The sequence below is a fragment of the Neovison vison genome, chromosome 4 (genome assembly GCF_020171115.1).
Source record: "Neovison vison isolate M4711 chromosome 4, ASM_NN_V1, whole genome shotgun sequence".
Taxonomy (NCBI): domain Eukaryota; kingdom Metazoa; phylum Chordata; class Mammalia; order Carnivora; family Mustelidae; genus Neogale; species Neogale vison.
Window position 1 is genome coordinate 195,944,208 of NC_058094.1, and position 19,941 is coordinate 195,964,148.

Here is a 19,941-nt window from a genome sequence, read left to right on the forward strand (position 1 = left end):
GCTCAGCAGGGAGCCTGCTTCTCTGTCTCTCTCTGCCTGCCTCTCTGCCTACTTGTGATCTCTGTCTGTCAAATAAATAAATAAAATCTTTTTTTAAAAAATAAATAAAATAAAATGACTGGAGTAAGTGAGTGAATAGTAAATGCCATAAAGAAGCAGCAATTAAGTATCTAGGACTTTCTAAGCAAAGTGAACATGGGTAAGTGTGGGGAGAATATATTGAGCCACAAAGAAGGACTGAAACAGATGTTACGGTTTAAAAATAGACTCTACACTTAGTCATATGACCATGTTAAGTTCCAATGACAGCACTGATGTTTGAGAATCTCTGGGCAAACACTACTGCCTAATGCAGCTGATAAGATTAGCTGGCTGAAATTTTAGATAATACAAAAACAAAATAAAAGTCATTCTCCTATGTTTGTACTATGTTTAATCATGACATATCTGCTAACATTTTAGATCTTTAACATTTTATGGCATACAGAACCATTACTATCATACTGTGTAATTAGGTACTTTAAAAATATTAAGTAAAAATAACAAGTGCTTTTTAAACTTGTAAAGAATTTTTGAAGTTGTCTCATCCCTCCTAATTCTATTTCACCTTACATAAAATTCTTTAACTATTATATAAAATCCATTTTTAAAAATATGTCTCAAACTAAGTTCAAAAACTCAAAAAGCATTTCCTTGTTTAAGAACTTACAAAATCTGTAGAGATTTTACCACCAAAAGTTGGCACTAACTTAACATGCAAAATATATATCAGTGTTTACAACTGTGAACTGAAATTTACTTGGGCTCCCTTTTGCATTTTCTTGTTATTTTCTAATGAACCCATCATGGACTCATGATGAAAGAGGAATTTTAGAAAACTAAAGTTAAAAATGGTATTAAAAATATGAGTGTTGATGTGACTATGATTTAATCAATCATATAATTCACTTACAGAGGAGGAGGACATTATAAATTTCCTGAACTGTTAACCCTATAAAAAAGAAATAAGTACAAGAAATTAAAATGTTGACATATAAATAAATAATTTTAAATGTGTACTGTATGAATTGTGATGAGAGTCGATATATTCTGTCCTGAATCTTGGGTTTGGAGATGATCACAAATTGTGGTATGAGATCATCCAAACTCAAATGTCCCTTTGAAACACATACCCAGAAGAATTTTCTGAGGGGAAAAAAAAAAAAAAAAACTTTCTAAATTTTGGTAGACAAGAAGAAGAATTCAAGAATTCCCCAAACTTGTATACGTGTAAGAAAGGAGGAAAACGCAAGAATTGGGGACATGTTTGTAGTGTTGTGTTAATGTCAGAGGTCAGAGCTGGTAACGTAATTGACAAGGCATTTTTCAATTCTGCTGCCCAGGAAGTGGAGAGAGTGACTGAGGGAGAAAAGTGGAATGGCATTAATCAATGACTTTTCCCCCTCATTTTTGCTCTGGGACACTGCCCACTGTCATGGCTGAAACTGACCTTCATTATCTCAAGGGGGAATAGAGCTAAGTTGCCAAATTTTTGTATTTTTAAGTTTCTTGAACATCATCTAAGGAGATTTTTGTTTTTTTCAGTAGTGTGCATCCTTCATTCCACCTTCCTGAGCAGCACTGGTATGTCCCATCCACATCTGATCAGGGAAAAAGGAGGAATAAAGGACCCCCCTTAGGTAGAGTCCAGGCATTGGAAACAGCTGAGGTAAGAAAACCCCATCCAAAATTATGAATCTAAAAGAAGAGTCTTGTTTACTGTTCACTTTTAGGGACCCTGGAGGAAAGGAAATCTCTTACAGAGTTCTCTCAGCCTCTGGAGCACAGGAGAGGCAAATAGAACCAAAGAGCAATGTCTAGGTGGAGAGTTCATCCTTCCTCCCCTGTATATCCCAGAGCCCAAGCACTAACTATGCACAGTGTGCTACCAATAAATGTCTGTTAAATCAGATTATGGAGAAAAATAAGATACACCAAGTGGCTGGAGTAAAATCAAAATGAGTATATAAACATAGATATATATTAGGATGTAATACTTAAGTAAAAGTACTGAAAAAATAATTAGAATGCTAATAAAAGGGAAAGGGAAGCAGACTGTAATTTCTTTTTTTAAGATTTTATTTATTTATTTGACAGACAGAGATCACAAGTAGGCAGAAAGGCAGGCTCCCTGCTGAGCAGAGAGAGCCTGATGTGGGGCTTGATCCCAGGACCCTGGGATCATAACCTGAGCTGAAAGCAGAGGCTTTAACCCACTGAGCCACCCAGGTGCCCCCACAGACTGTAATCTTCTTGAGAGGAGAAAACATGTCTCTCTATATTGCCAGGGACCATGCCTGCCACATTTTCAGTATTTAATAAGTGTGTATTGAACACAAAAATTAATGAATAAGTGAATGAATCAACAAATGAATGAATAAAATTCAGAAGAAGCCATCCTTCCCCCTGCAGCAACCCCTCCACCAACACCCCCTTACACCCCCCCACACCCCTCCCCACTCCCTCCTCACCCTCCACCCCCTCACCCCCGCAAGGAAGCTGACTGCTCCTTCACCATCAGGATGAACACAGATTTACTTTCTAGAGACATTAAAAATACAGAATGCCAGGAACAGCTGCGGGGGTGGCTGACTTATCCTACCAAAAATAAAGGATGAAATATCAGAACACTAGGAGTAAAATGAAGATTTTAGAACTTAACCTGTAGAGAGAAAATACAGATGGAATATGAAAGATAGGAATAGAATCATGTCAGACTTCTCAGCAGCAAACCCAGAAGTTAGAGCACAATGGGGCCTTTAAAAAAAATTTGGAGGGGGGGGCGCCTGGGTGGCTCAGTGGGTTAAGCCGCTGCCTTCGGCTCAGGTCATGATCTTGGGGTCCTGGGATCGAGGCCCGCATTGGGCTCTCTGCTCAGCGGGGAGCCTGCTTCCCTCTATCTCTCTCTCTCTGCCTGCCTCTCCATCTACTTGTGATCTCTCTCTGTCAAATAAATAAATAAAATCTTTAAAAAAAAATTTTGGGGCGCCTGGGTGGCTCAGTGGGTTAAAGCCTCTGCTTTTGGCTCAGGTCATGGTCTCAGGGTCCTGGGATCGAGCCCCGCATCAGGCTCTCTGCTCAGCAGGGAGCCTGCTTCCTCCCCTCTGTCTCTGCCTGCCTCTCTACCTACTTGTGATCTCTCTCTGTCAAATAAATAAATAAAATCTTTAAAAAAAAATTTGGAGGGGATATTGTTCTAATAAGCATTATATTAAAAAATACAAACTATTCTCAAATATAAGAATAAACTAAACAATATGAAAGATTGCAAACATTCCATATCCTATCCACTTTTCTCCTGAAAACTGCTGAAAGAAGTAAGTCAGAAAAGAAACCTGGAATCCAAGGCAAGAAGGAGAAAAAAGGAGCTCTGGGCAATGGGCAGCTGGGCCAGAGGGTAGATGTTCAAGTTGGAGCAGGACCCAGAGGGCCTCCCAGAGGATGCCATGAAGAGAAGGAAGAAAACAAAATTATCTGGTGTGTTTGATCATAAAGACAAGAGTTTTATAGCGCCAGATGATTTGAGAAGTTAGTGATGAATGATGTGAAACTAAACGAAAGCGAAATAGGAAAATGTAACTTGTACAAGAACTTAATCAATGCTGAGCACTATGTACATACAGTCATACTAGTGAAAACATCAGCTACTGATTCTAGCCAAAAATCGTGTTATAAGTCTATTTGAGGGTGGGGTGGAGAGCAAGAATGTATTGGTGGGAGCGTATAAGCTAACTCCATACTAGCAAGTCAGTAATGTCTGAATTGAAAAACCGTGGTCTCTGTATATGATTTGGGAACATGGAAGATATCAGGAGGCAACGCACCTAAAAAAACATGAACATGGATGCTCTGATCAAGTGGAATTGACGATGGGCAGGAGTAAGCTGAGGTCTGCTGTTGGTGGCAATAAGCCTTATAATCCAACTTGACTTTTGAAACTATTCATGAATTAACGGGATAACATAAAAAACAACTTAAAAACTATCAAACTATTCAAAAAATGATGTGAAGAACAGAAAGATACAGCGAGTTCCTACATGGGGAGAACAAGCAGTAAAAATAGCAATTCTTGAATTAAGGAAGAAGAAAAATGGCATGAAAGATGAGAGAGTTTATCTTCACTAATAGTCGAATGAGGATTAAAACTATAAGACTTCAGTCTCATCTATAAAATGAGCAAAGGTTATAGCAGCTGAGAGTGGGCAAGGGTATAGGAATAGAGGATCCCATGGACACAGCCTCAAGCAGGGCTGGCACATTCTCTGGGCAATCCCATATGGAGGAATCCATTGAGGGAAACCACCACAGTGTGCATATCAAGTTTTACTTACTAAGATGTTTGTGGAGGAGTGATCTTTACTAGAGACAAATTGAAACAAATGAAAAAAAAATACAGAAACATGATTAAATTAGCTATAGCCTGTTTCCAAGATGAAATTTACATAATCATTAAACTAATCTTTTTTCCCCCCAAAGTTTCTAAAGCCAAAAGAAAATGCTTGTAATACAATATTGAATATAATCTTAGGATAAGAGTTGAACATACGGTCCCGTTCCAATTTCTTCTGACACACATATACACACGTAGTCATACAAAGAAAAAAAAATCTAGAAGAATTATGGCAAAATGTTAATATATCCCATCTTTAAAAGTATGGGATTATGGGTTATTTGGTGGTTTCTCCTTTATAATTTTCATTGTTTTCTAGGCTTTCCATAGTTCTTGTGTACAACCTATAAAATTAGGCCTAAATATGCATTTATGTTGTTGTTTTCATGGAAAATGTTTCTGTTTTATTTTTAATAAGCATAGCTTCTATAATGAAATCTGTGGACAGGGAAAGATGAAAGCCATCTGAAGAAAGAGAAACTAAAGGATTACAGTAGAAGAGCCCACAACAGACTGCCCTGACGAAAGATACAGATATCGCTTTCCTAACACAGATTAAAAATCTGTCTCAGAGAAAAGCTACAACCGTAATTGGGGCACTTTCACTATAAAGACATCTGCAGGAAATCTCATTATACTAAAAAGCTGGGCATCAGACAAAATCTTGACTTGTCTTACTGACAATTCCATCTCTCAGAAGGTAGTAGAAGCAAAAAATGGAACTGCCTCTCAATTGTGACCAGGAAGAGAAAAGCAGTTGCTACTATGCAGTGAGAAGAAAGTTCGTCATGGGCTGTGTGACACATCGATTCATACCTGCCTGAACAACACACCTAATGTGTGTGAATTAGTGTATAGGTAGAGTTTGAAGTGGAAAAACAAAACAAAACAAAATCTGGAAGTCCAATGGCAATAGACGACCACACATTCAACATGTCCTCAAATTCTGAGTAACAGAGAGGGGAGGGGAGAAGACTGTTGATTATGAATTGTTCACATCTTGGAATCAATAATTTCACTTTGGAAAAATATGAACAAGATATTCCTTAAAAATTACAAAAATATGTACAAAGAGATGTTTGCAACAGCATTATCTATCATTGCAACAAAATGTGAAAGGCACTTAATTGTCCAAAAAGCCAGTATATTTACTCCATGAATCAAATGCAATCATGATGGTAGTTAGAAATAGAACTTATTGTAACATAAAAATGTAAATGCTTTCAATAACTTAATATGAACTAAAAAAAAGGCAAGGTATAAAATATGATATACTCAATAATACAAATGTATATACATAAATGTTTTATCTACTCCTTCAGTGAATTTTAATTAAATGCCTGCTAATATATTCCAGGTACTACTCTAGGCACAGAATGAGCATCAAACAAAATAAATAAAAATCCTGCCCCTAAACAGCTTCCTTTCTGGTAGGAAAAGACATAAAAGATTCAGAGAAGTTGTTTTTGGGTAGAAAAATAATGGGTGATACATGAGTGATTTTTAAAAATTTTTTTGCTGTACTTACCAAATGTCCTCCAGTGAACATATATTATATTCATAATGGAAATATAAAATACTATTTTAAAATCAGCTGAAATGCATGCATATTTAATAACAGTGTTATATCTTGGTTTAATAAATGTATAATATCCTAATCAAGGAAAGTAATACGCTCCTTATGTGGTTTTCAGATTACACCTGAATATTACACACATTTCTATAGACCTCATTTTAATTAGAAAACAGTCGGGAATGCATTCAGAGAAGAATGACCTGAATGATAAGAAGTCTGAGTGTTATGTCAAAAGTGATAATGCTGAGGGAACCAGGACATTTAGACTAAAAACAGACAAAAACAAACAAAAGAGGTGTGGTAGGAAGAAAAAGAGTTAGAAAATCTGAGGTTAATTTCTGTCCCACCATTCCCAATACACCTCAGAAAATCACTCCCAGAAAATCAATCCATCCCTCTGATTTCTGGTGTGTGTGTGTGTGTGTGTGTGTGTGCTGGTGCAGAATGAAAAGAACATCTAACCTGTCTTTTTTTTTTTTTTACATTTTTTTAATTTAGTTTCTTTTCAGTGTAACAGAATTCATTGTTGTTGCACCACACCCAGTGCTCCATGCAATGCGTGCCCTCCTTAATACCCACCACCAGGTTCCCCCAACCTCCCACCCCCGCCCCTTCAAAACCCTCAGATTGTTTTTCAGAGTCCATAGTCTCTCATGGTTCATCTCCCCCTCCAATTTCGCTCAACTCCCTTCTTCTCCCCGCGTCTTTAAAAATAGTTATGAGGCTCAAGAGCAAAAAAAAAAAAGGTAAAAAGATCATATTTTTGAAAGCACATGCTAATTAGAGGAGCCAAAACATTTAATATAGAATTTTTTATCAAGAAAAATGTTTCTATAATATAATGCACAGTCAGTAGTAAATTTTTATATAAATCCTATAGATGTCTATATACATGCTTTCATACATATGTGAGTATGTGTGTATGACTTAATCAAAAGGGGATCACAGTATAGACAGTACTTGGCAATCTGGCTTTAAAACTTGGCTAACAATCATTACTAAATGTGTTGTTCTGAAAATAAAATTTAGAATAAAGGATCAGATATCGGACTCAGTCTAAGGTATACTGCAGTAAAACAGAATCCCTCACACACATGCACAAATCTCCCCATCTCTGTAATCTTCAGGCAGTTACTAAATGACCATCTGATGTGGACATTTTAACCAGAGCGCCTTGGGGAGTTTAAACTAGAAAACTCTCAAACCTTTCCGCTGTAAGACTCTATGATTTTGTTTTGATTCCATAAATTGTCCAACCGGGGCCTACATATGGTGAAAGGAAGAAAATTAACATTTATTGAGACTCCCATGCCCTTTGAGCTCTGCACTGACACATTATCTCATCTGATGCTGACAAACCACGTAAGAATTATGTTTTATAGCCGAGGACTATACGGCTCAGAAAAACTGAGCAGTCTGTCCAAAGAAAAATAACCTTTGAGCCACCGAACCAGGGTTTAAACCCTTGTTTTCCGAAAGTGCTTGCTGTTTACCCTGTAACAGTTCTGAGATGCCTACGGGGCTGCGGCAACAGTCCTGATGGATTTCTCGTCTATTAGAGCTCATTTGAATCACTGATCCCACAGGTTAAAAAAAAAAAAAAAAAAAGTTTATAAAACACTGCAGTCCACCATGTGTCTTTCCCTGTGTTTGTCAGGGAAGCCTGGGCGGGAATTCCACCCTCGTCTAGGAAGTCCACAGACTGAACTGAAGCCAGTGGTTGGATACGTAAAGAATTATGGTGGCCGTGGAGTCAAACAAAGCTGAGACTCCGTCCAGGAGTCTAGAAGTCTAGACCAGTCCAGGCAACACCAGGGTGCCTGGAGACCAGAGAGTTCAGGAGAAGCCGACAGACAATGACCAAGTACAGACAAAGACCAGTCATCCAACAATGACCAAGGGAATCCTGTATTTCCCTTGCAGGCAGGGGTGTGACCTCTCACCCCTTAGCGACTTTCCTGCAAACTGAGGCATTGCCTCTTTTCCCACGGCTTTTCTCACTCTAAACTTTTTTTAATGAACTCATTCTCTCATGTTTTTTTTTTTTTTACATATGCTTAAAATCTCTGAAGCCCTGACATCTTGTGAAACTTTAGACCTCTGTATCCAATTCCTTGCTTTTGCAGCCACATAAATGTCCCTTAGGCACCTTGTATGCAATTCACCTACTGTGCCTTCTTGCCTTTGCCTTAAATCTCCCCTTTGTCCTTATGTATTTCCTGTCTCCATAAGGAGAATCCGAAGACATTCGAAGAGTTTCCCCCTCCTCCCAATACCCAACCAACTGGTAGGGTCTACCAGTTTTGCCTTCTAAATTGTTTTCAGATCCATCTTTCCATTTTCACTATCAGTGCCTTGAGCCCTCATCATTTGTCACCTGCACTGGCTTGGGTGTCCCTCCCCTAGATGGCACAGGGTCAGAATTCCACCCTGTGCCTTGCATAGACCCATGTCCTATAGACGACTTATGTAGGTCCATCTCCCATTCTCTTCCAGATAAATTCCAAAACTCACTTCTCTTTGGCATCCTCTCCAAAGAATTTCCCAAAGATCTCAAGTTAGCTTAGTGGCCTTTTGCTATACTTTGTGTACTCTGGCATGGTATGCATGGAGTTATAATGGAGACTTTTTGTGATGTTTGTTTTAAAGACAAAAAAATGGATTTTTTTTTTAAAATTTTATTTATTTGGCAAAGAAAGAGAGCCCAAGCAGGGGGTAGTGGCAGGCAGAGGGGGTGGGAGAAGCAAACACCCCACTGAGCTGGGAGTCTGAGGTAGGGCTCAATCCCACGACCCTGGGATCATGACCTGAGTCAAAGGTAGACGCTACCCAGGAACCCCAGAAACTGGATTTTTCATCTTTGTATCTCAAGTGCCTAGGTAATGACTAGATTCTCAATAAAATGATGTGGGAGCATGAACTACACTGGCACACATAAAAGCAAGCAAAGGTAGTTGGATGAGTTTTGGAAGCAGGATCAAGTCCCAGAATGGCACTTTCTTTTTATCTCAGGCAAAGGGAAGTGAGTTCTCCAGGGAGCTCCTATAATATCCTATAGATATTATAAATACAGTGTGAGAAGCCCTGTGGTTAGAAGCAAAACACTGAAAGACTAAATTCTGTCCCCATTTGTCATCTACGTTCTGTATTAAGTGAGTCTTGCATTGTGCCTGGGCTGCGAGGAATGCACCCTGAGACCACCGCTAGCAGGAAGCACCCATCCGGGCAGGGTATATACTCATATTAGGACCCACCACTCCTGTCCCTTGCTCCTAAAAATGTTCTTATGCTCTATTTTTAGTTTTTATTCCATGAACCAGTAATTCTGCAAATGGGGGAGGGGGAATACTAGTTTACCTTCTTTTCTCCATCTTTCTTTTCCTAATTTGTGCCCTTCTGGGGAACACTTTATCAAAAATAAGCTTGATCCACTAGTAGCCCTCAAATCATTTGTGTTATCCAATTCTTACCCTCAACATTGAAAGATAAGCAGTGGAAGGCACTAGAACCATGGATAACACCCTGTCTTTCCTGCCACCAAATCTCAAGGTCAGGACAAGGTCAATTACAGATTGGAAGGAAAAGCTCACAAGTAAGGAAGAGACCTACATCTGCTCTGCTTAATGTCTCAGATAGTTTTTCTGTAGTTCAGAAAGTGTCAAGGAGTCCGTGTACCCATATAATTGTTACCCAGAATAATTGAGATTATGAATGCATGACTTACAGGGTGATTTTAAAGTAAATTTGCCAAAAATAAGAATTTTTCTTCTCTTGTATAAAAAGTCCTCCAAATGAACTATAGTTAACCAAAAAAGCTTTAAATAGTAAAGACTGATTTAACCATGCAGTGATTTTTAAAGGCTACAATCAGCTAGCATGTTGGTTCCCAAGCTGGTTACAATTCAGAAAATCTGGAGCACTTCTTTTAAACAATTTCCCCTAGGCCCCTACTCTGGGGAAGTGGTACGTCTGGGATGCAATCTGGGAATCTATATTTATTTAATCTACACTTGGTTGATGCTAAAGCAGCTAGTGTTTGAAGATACCCCTTAACATGTTTGTGAAATTACAGTAAATGTTGGTCACTGTGAAATAGGAGTGGAGCACTTTAGATTTTAGAATTATATTGTGGGATCTGTGTTCATACACAGAGAACTCCAAGAGTTTTTGTTTTACATAAAAACTTCATGTCTAGCCCCCGCCCCCATTCTGCTTAGATCTTGAAAATGGAAACTCTGCCCTTCCTGGAATCCTTCTGGGGTGGTGACCTGTTCTAGGTTTTTCTATAGGAGCGAAGGGAGCAGAGTTGAGTCCATTTGGTCCTGGTTATCAACGCGGGTCTTTTGGCCTGGCCACATGGCCCTGCACACCTCAGAGCCCTCTGCTGCTCCTATTGAGGTCTGATGGAGGCAGGAGACTCTGTAGGGCTATGCTATGACGATTATCACACAGCTATTTCCTACCTGGGTCCTGGTTGTTCTAACCCCTTCCCCTCCCCCAGCATTGTTTTCAAAAAGCAGGGCTTTAACTGCCCCCTCTGTCTTCAGGGGATGTCCTACAAGCCTCTTTCTTCTCCACTTTCAACAGCAACATTTTTCAAGACTAGAGAAAGTCTTTCATACTTCATGTTTCATAAAACCCTAACCCCCACCTCCATACAAACACAACCCAGCCAAGGGTTCCTGGAAACCTAAGCCAGCAATAGCGGTGTTTACACTCACCCACTACCACTCCTACAAGCTACATGTCTTAAAATACTATCAAAACCACACTTAAAGATGTAGAAATTGAGTATAAAATTAGAATTTCACTCAAATGTTCCATAATTTCCTGGTGGTATCTGATGCTCACAGATATTTCGGGTAAGACCTCATTCCCATCTGATGAAATATATTTCACCAAACTTGGAACATAACTTTATAGTTTGGGATCATTTGGTTGAAAGGATCAAAACCTCCTAGGTCAAGTAAGAAGGAAGTTATTTGAAGGTATTATCAGAGTCAAGAAAGGACAAAAAAAAAAGAGAGAGAGAGAAAAGAAAAGAAAAGGTAAAACCTCGGGTATGGGAAGGCTGGAACTACAAGTCAAAAATTAAGATCTTTCTTTTCTCTTGTAACATATAGAGTCCCTCATCTCTGATTTTCCCTGCTTATAGTTCTCCTATCCTACTTTCTCCAAAGACTGGCTTATTCTGTTTTTGTGTGGATTCCATAACTTGAAAATTACCTTTTTTTTTTTTTTTTAAGATTTTATTTATTTGAGAGAGAGAGAGGGAGGATTGAGAGAACAAGTAGGAAGAGGGGCACAGGGAGAAGGAGACTCCCCAAGGAGCAGGGAACCAGGTGTGGAACTTGATCCCAGGACCCTGGGATCATGACCTGAGCCAAAGACAAATGCTTAACTTAGACTGAGCCATCCAGGGGCCCCTGAAAATATTCCACTATGTTGGCATCATCTTTGGCTTATCATGAATCTTCATCTTAAAGCCTTACCTTTCATTCGCTTAAGTACCTCAGTGTCCCCATCCCAAATGATCACAAGAATCAGAAGATTTCAGTATCTTCCCAGTGCCCATTCAGGTCCAAGTCAACCATACCCCCAAGGATTGGTTTGTGCATCTCCTCCCTCTGATGTTGTGAATAGAATAGGTTTTCTGTAAAAAGGTGCTTGGGCAGGAGACTATGTTGATGTGACCACTAAAATTGAAATCGCCATCATTCCTGAATTCTGAAAAAAATGTATCTGGCACTTTTAAACCTTCTGGGGTGCCTGGGTGGCTCAGTGGGTTAAAGCCTCTACCTTCGGCTCAGGTCATGATTCCAGGGTCCTGGGATTGAACCCCAAGTCGGGTTCTCTGCTCAGCAGGGAGCCTGCTTCCCTTCCTCTCTCTCTGCCTGCCTCTCTGCCTACTTGTGATCTCTGTCAAAAAAATAAATAAAAAATCTTTAAACCTTCTATATGTTATAAATTTTCACTTTGCCCACAAAATGATATGATTATATCTTTCATTATATTGGTAATACTATAGTTAATGATAATTAATTCTGAGATGGCATATCATCTCTAAGCTTATGCAAATCCTGGACAAATAGCCTGGACCTTAGAAACCAACAGACCCACCCAACAAAAAAAAATAAAAAAAGAATAAGCCCTCTGTCAACCCTGGATCTCTTTTAGTCATAAAGCATTTTTTCAGTCAAACCAAATGTCTTCCTAGTGTTGAGGATAAGAGACAATCTTAGTTAATGTCTATAAGTGCCAAATAAATTTTGTCTTAATTTTTATATCTTTTAGGGGACAAGCCCAGGCATCCATAAATTACTTTTCATTACAAATTTTAGTCGAGATAACGTAAACGGATTTTAAAAGCCCTCTGCCACTAGGTGGCACCAAATAGCCATAATTCATAGATAATATTCTAAAAACAGTACGTGGGCCATCTAAGGACTATCATTCTTTCTTTGCTTATAATTTATAAAAATTAAAAACAAATTATTCTCTCTTTAGAATAAGCAATAAAAACTAGGTTTTTTTCTAAGTAACTAAAATTGACTATTATTCCTTTTTAGGAAATCGAAATGTATTCATGTAGTCTATTAAATTCATGATAACATTATTTGTTGCGTTTCAAATATGTTATTCTGTTCTTCCACTAATGATTGCAGCATAAGAAACACTTGTTTTTATTTTATTTATAAATATGTAAAATGACCCTTTCTAGAGATTTGTGTGTTTGTAAGATCTAGATTTACTGGATGTAATCCCTGTATTACAGAGTGTGCCTTTATTTTAATAGTGTTCTCAGTCCAAGGATGCATTTGGATTATGATTTAGGTGCTGCGGCAAGAGATCCTGCTCCGCACCTACACTTGTAAATTTCCCTCTGTAATACAGGGCTCACCACACTACTTTAGGTTTTTGTCACCTCAAGGTTTGACTACTGCCATGTCCTCTACCTTGGCTGACAGAGAAAAAGCCCCTAGAATATTCAGCTAGTACAGAATGTGACAGCTTGTCTGTTTAGCAATGCCAACCACACAGAACACATTATACGGATGCTCTGTGCATAGCTCTGGCTTCCAACAGTCATTCTAGGTGTTCATTTTAATTTATAAAGCTCTCCATGGCCTAGGACATGTAAGTACGTTATACGGCGTCCTCATTCCCTATCCTGGCATTTAAGGAATTCACCAGGTTGTCCTAGATGGGATGATGAGCTCAAAGTTGGAGGTCCTGGGCTCTACCATTCAATCTAATTTTCTGACTTGAAAAGAACTGTATTATAGAAGGAAATTTACAAGTGTAGGTGGGGAACAGCATCTCTTGCCATAGTACCTGTGTCATTCTTCATGATACAGAATTTTCTTGAAAATGTGGGTCCTTAATTTAGATCCTATAAATAGTATTTATTTGTGTAAGAAGGAGATAGGGACTAGCTGAACACAGGGTCATTTCTGTTTTGTCTACTGATGGAAATAACATTCTAGCAATAGATATCTATTATAAGAATTGCATGAAAAATGAAATTAATAGAATAACATAAAATCAGCTTAAATGTACCACAGTTCCTTATGCTTATAATTCAGCAAACATTTATTGAATGTTGCGTATGATTAAGATACTGTATCAGAGACTGTAAGACACTGCAGCGGTTCTATTGTATATTTGTATAATTGTAACAAATATAAAACAATAGAATTGAATGACAGGGTTTTTCTTGGAATTACACAGTATCATTCCAAATAAGTTTTTACTTTGGTGGAATATAAAATAACTATCTCAAGATAACAAACTTGCCTGTATTTCAAACAACTAAAAAATCTGGAAACTAAATTCAATAGGGATAAGTAAAAATAAACTATCTTGAATATTTTTAACACATAATACATACATATTGTGTGTGTGTAATTTTCTCAATCAGAAACTACTGATTAGAAGAAAACAAGGGCTTAGCAGGTGTTCTATTTCAAATCTGTGCCTTTTCCAGAGGCATGCATTTTAAATATCTTCTACATCCTGAAAAAAAAAAATGCAGGTCAATTTGGGTATATTCCCCTGATCAGAATCTAGCATCCCTCAGAAAGACTCATGTTTTCCTACTTCTAAACATTAGTTAATTAAAAGGCTCTACATTTACCAATTAAAAAAATAATGGATTTTAAAATAATGGCCGGGGAAACCACAGTAAGAGAAATGAAGTGTTAATACATACACATTTCCTTTAATTTTATAACAGAACCGTGGTTTCTTTAGTCTGCAGTGGCGATAGTAAACAGATATTTTTTACTGCCAGTGAGAGGGACTTTTACAAAGATTACAACTTTTAGATGGAAAGAAAATTTTGCATAAACAAAAACGTGTTTACCTTAATAACTTTTAATTATTTAGTTTTTTAAGTTACTGTACAAGCGAAGAGCTCTAGATCAGCTCTCAAGTCCCTTCTGTTTCACTTGCTTCAACAATCTCTCCTTCCAGTATCTGTCATCACTTGTGGTTTTCTCTTTCCTGAATCAAAAATATGTTCATATTTGGTTTTCTGATTATCTTCAGCCCAAATGGTCTTTCAGCAGTTGCTTCTCCAGGAGTGATGGAAATACTGTACCCACAGAATACATTCTTGAATACTTCTGCCTAATGTTCGGGTAGATACCCAGCTGATGGACTGCTGGCTGCAGTCTGGGTGTCATCTGTTTCCCTCATAAAACTGACAAGAAAAACTCATAATGAGTATTGGTTTCACTGGCCAGTGACCCTTCTCTAGAGCTGCACTATTAGAAAAAATATGTTGCATGTCTGTAAAAATGCATGGAAGCAACTGATGAAATTTGTTCTGCTGCAAAGTCAGTAGTCTCCAAAGCAGACCATATGCTTCACTCCCATATTTTGTCTATAATGTATAGAACTACCTAATACTCAGACAGTTGCTAAAATGAGAGGGGATTTCACAAACACATCATCTTGAATATATAATTTTCACATAGTCAGATATCTGGCAACGTTGTGGACCCACTACAAAAATAATGTGGATTTAGATTAAAAATACATCACTAAAAGTGTATCCAGACATGGTTAAAGCAAATCCTTTTGATTTAGTTTTATAATTTTAATTTCTAAGAATTAAGAATAATGGCTAATATTTTTTAAAAATTTATCCAGTGTATCAGAAACTCCACTAAGCATCTCACCTCTGTTATTATTATTCTGTAAGATGCTGTCAGTAGGGATTTATTATAGACACAAATCTTGGCCAAGGTCATACAGCTGACTGTCTTAGATTCGAACCTAGAAGAGAAGAAAGCCTGAATTTTAAATCATTTCAGTATAGGGACACCTCGGTGGTGCTGTCGGTTAAGCAGCCAACTCGGTTTCTGCTCTGGTGGTGATCTCAGAGTCTGAGATGGAGCCCTGTGTCTGCTTGGGTTTCTCACTGCCCCTTCCCACTCTCTTACCCTCTCTCTCAAAGAAATGAATAAATCTTTAAAAGGAACAAATCATTTCAATATAGAGCTCTGTATTTAATAGCATAGCTTTCATATCAGTAACTAATGTTTTTGTTTTAAAGATTTTATTTATTTATTTGACAGAGAGAGATTACAATTAGGCAGAGAGGCAGGTAGAGAGAGAAGGAGGAGGAAGCAGGCTCCCTGCTGAGCAGAGAGCCCGATGCAGGACTCGATCCCAGGACCCCAAGATCATGACCTGAGCCGAAGGCAGCGGCTTAACCCACTGAGCCACCCAGGCGCCCAGTAACTAATGTTTTTAACCAACAGGTAAATTATTATTTTTCATCACTATAAAAACTCCATTTTACTGGCTTCATTTTGCTTTATCTCAACTATTCCTTTTACTTATGTAACAATTCATGCATATATCCTTACTGGAAAATACTTAAGCAAAAGGCATTAAAGATCAAAGTTGCCTCTCCCTTCCCCATTCCGAGTTCCCATCTGAAAGCAACATATGTTAAAATTCTGTTGTATGCCGATTCAATCCTATTGCTAGGGACCAACACACATACACATAGAAATATCTTATGAAAACCCAATTGCACTTTGCCTATTCTTCTAGTACCCCCTTTAAATATTGAACACATATATGCACACACAGAAATATCATTTTCATGTATTCATAATTATACTCTAGTCATTCTTCCAATATTATTTTTTAATAATTATATATTTTACACTTTCCTTGTATATCTTCCACAATTTTTCAGCTGTTGTCCCACATTTCATAATTTGGTTGCCATACATTTACTGAATTCCTCACCTGCTCAACAAATATATAAAGTATCTTCAATTTTCTTTTGCAATTGTAAATCCAAAATTGACATTCTAATACATATTGTTACTGCACAAAGTTTGCCTTTTATTTCCTTTACCCATTAATTCAATGAGTCACAAAGCCCATCTAATTTGCAAAAGTGGAAAACATGGTATTGTCAGATGATTCCTTCCAAAAACATACATTCTTTAGTCAATACTTTAGGGTCACTCCATTGGGTTTCTTTCTTTCTTTCTTTCTTTTATAATATAAATTGTTTTAATGTATGACTAATATTTGATAGGGAGCTTTTATATCTTTTTTTAAAGATGTTATTTATTTATTTGAGAGAGAATGAGAGCACAAGCAGGGGGAGCCGCAGAAGGAGAAGGAGAAGTAGATTCCCCACTGAGCAGGAAGCCTGACGTGGGGTCGATCCCAGGACCTTAGGATCATGACCTGAGCTGAAGGCAGATGCTTAACTGACTGAGCCACCCAGGCATCCTGGGAGCTTTTATTACTATGTGTAACAAAAGAATAGACTAATACCAGATTCAACTGAAGACATTTAAATTAGACATTTTCACTGAAGTTGATGTAATTTTTTAATTCTGATCCTGGCTTTAATATAACAAATAACAAAAATATTTTAACTGATAGTTTAGAATCTCATAGACTGTTCGATACCTAATTACCCCCTTAATACCTTCAACAACGACCTCATTTAAATTAAAAAGTACTTTTCTTCAATGGTTTTGTTCTGGTTTGTTTTGCAGTCGCCATCTCATAAAAGACAGATAACCACAACTATGCTTTCCTGTGGCATGTGAAGACACGGGAAACTTCCCTTGTGTCTGTCTACTGGAGTTGGCGGTTGGAAGAAAATTCTCCCAGAGGTGGGTAAGGATGAGGAAGGCAGACTGGAGCCCTGCTGTCATGCGACTTACATTCAAATAGGAGAGAGAAATAATAGCCCACATGTACTTGCTGAGTTAATTAATTAGCTAACTAACGAAGAAAATACTTTCAAATAACGATAAGGTGCTACGAAGCACAGCCAAGGGACTGAGAGGATGAGATGGTGTAGGGAAGGGAAAACAAGTTAACATTTCAAAAATTATTTTGCTTAACTCATTTTTTTAATAGAACCATGCTGAACTGTAGGCACCATAATTCTATAAAGATACTTATAAAGTAGAGACCACTCTTATACAAAAGATAAGATAGTGAAGGGTCGGAAGAAGATGCCATATAAGGACTGGATGAAAGAAATGGTGATATTGGAACATGCAAGAAGATGGTCCAAGGAGAAGCCTGACACCTAGGTTTAGACATTGGGAAAGTTGTCAAAAATTAAAAGGAACAGAACAGCCTTCAGTTCAGGTCATGATCTCAGGGTCCTGGGATCGAGCCCCGCATCAGGCTCTCTGCTCAGCGGGGAGCCTGCTTGCTTCCCCCCCTCTCTCTGACTGCCTCTCTGCCTACTTGTGAACTCTCTGTCAAATAAATAAATAAAATATTTAAAAAAAAAAGGAACAGAACAATTTTCTGTTTCACAGAGGAAGAACTGTTTTCATAGTGTAGTGGTTATCACGTTCACCTCACACATAGGAAGAACTATACTAGGAATAATAAGAGAGAAGATAAAATTAATATGTATTGGGTCTTCTCTATATACCCAGACTGTCTGCTGTTTTACAAATATTTAATATTGTCATGATTCTTTTGAGTTTTTTTCTTTTAGACCTTTTTTTTTTTAAGAGTTTATCTATTTATTTATTTGAGAGAGAGAGAGAGATCACAAGTAGGCAGAGCAGCAGGCAGAGGCGGGGGGGCGGGAAGCAGGCACCCCCCGGCAATCAGAGAGCCCAATGCGGAGCTCGATCCCAGGACCCTAAGATCATGATCTGAGCAGAAAGGAGAGGCTTTAACCCACTGAGTCACCCAGGCGCCCCTCTTTTAGTACTTTTTATCAGAGCAATTAGAGCCATGAAGTGCAAAAAACACACTCAGATTCACACAGCTAGTGAATGGTCATACTGGAATTTGGCCTTGGATCTTCTCTGAAGCTAACATTCTTTCCTGACACCCTGATACTTCTTGGTTTGGGCTTAATTAAACAGAACTTTCTACCATTTCAAACTGCCCCACCTGGTGAAAAAGTGAACTTCCCATTATTGAACTGTTACTGAGGTACTTGGTTGGTGGGGGAGGGGGGAGATTCCTGCACCATGTGGAAAGTCACCCCTGTTTATTGTAGGTTCCTACAAACTTCAGAGCCTGCAGTTTTCACTAAGTGCATCAGGAAGTCATTCTCCAGCACCCTACCCTACTGGCGGGAACTACACACATCAGCACAGTTTACTTCACAGGATTAGCAAATCATCACCTATTAGAGATCTGGTCCCTGCAAGATCTGGGAGCCTGTTCCATACATGGGAAACCCTGAAACAGAATGAGGCTACTGCATTAGACACCATGGGGAAATGGGCCGGCCCCAAAGAAAAATTGCACCTACTTCACTGTTTTGACTAGGACCAGATTGCCAAACACCTGCCAATTCTGGGATGGTTTTCATTTTCTGAGGTTATAATTACCTAGTGAAATCAGTTCTAAATAGCGGAGACCCAGCAAGAATGAAAGAAATATTTTGAAATATCAGGAGTTTTTGTTTTGACTTTTTTGGTAAATATCTCCTCAAATACGACACATACAAGATACTTCACATTCACATTGCTTTTATCTATCAGTAATGACTGGTATTTCCACCTCAGGTAAAATTTTCAAAAAGCCATAATATCTTCAGTTTAGTAACTAGTTCTTTTGAATTGACAAAACTTAACACATACCCTTTAAATACTAGTGTTAAGTCTGTTGTGAGTTTTTAATTCAAATTAAAAATAATTTTTAAAGTCATTTAAAAAAATTTAACTGTATGGGTGCCTGGGTGGCTCCATCAGTTAAGCTTCTGGCTCAGGTCATGATCTCAGGGTTCTGGGGTCCAGTCCTGCTCAGCAGGGAGTCTGTTTCTCCCTCTACTCCTCCCCCTGCTCATGATCTCTCTCATGCCCTCTCTCTCTCTCTCTTTCTCTCTCAAATAAATAATCTTAGAAAAAAATCTAACTGTAGACTTTAACACTAAATGTTCAGTGGTTAAGAATTCTTAGTTTGATTTTGTGCTATATTGACATAGATGTGTCTCTTTTTATTGGTTTTAAATGTATAGACCATTAATGTCCTCCAGTGACTATTTTCAATGTGTTATTGGATTGGTTCAAACAAGAGACTAATCTGGGGTGCTTGGGTGGTTCTTGATCTCAGCTCAGGACCAGAGCTCAGGGTCCTGAATTGTGGTGTCTACTGAAGAAAAAAAAAAAAAGAAGAGGAGACTAATCAACTTTTGTTACATCTTTTATAATTTTATTGAATTTTTAACTTAATTATATTTACTTAAGTTCTGTTTTGCAAGGTTAAATAATCCTAGTCGCCACAGTTTCTCATTTCTGCACACAGGAGTCCTGCATTTTTGCCTTCACTGGCCCTCCAAATTACATATTCAAAGTGAGATGAGCAACACTAAGGTTTGGGTCTCACTTAGCTAATGAGATTGGACTAAATCATGGCCCAGGGTAAGTTGGTTTGCTAATTTCTCAGAATTAGCAGTGCTGGTCTA

The 19,941-nt window shown here is 38.1% G+C and overlaps 1 long non-coding RNA gene across 1 annotated transcript in view; it reads left to right on the forward strand.

The window, feature by feature from the left end:
• The first annotated feature begins 1,596 nt into the window (after positions 1-1,596).
• LOC122904103 overlaps positions 1,597-19,941 on the forward strand; it is a 36,209-nt gene continuing 17,864 nt past the window's right edge. Inside the window, exon 1 of the long non-coding RNA XR_006384154.1 lies at positions 1,597-1,708. This is a non-coding gene — a long non-coding RNA (uncharacterized LOC122904103). The remainder of the gene's footprint in view (positions 1,709-19,941) is intronic.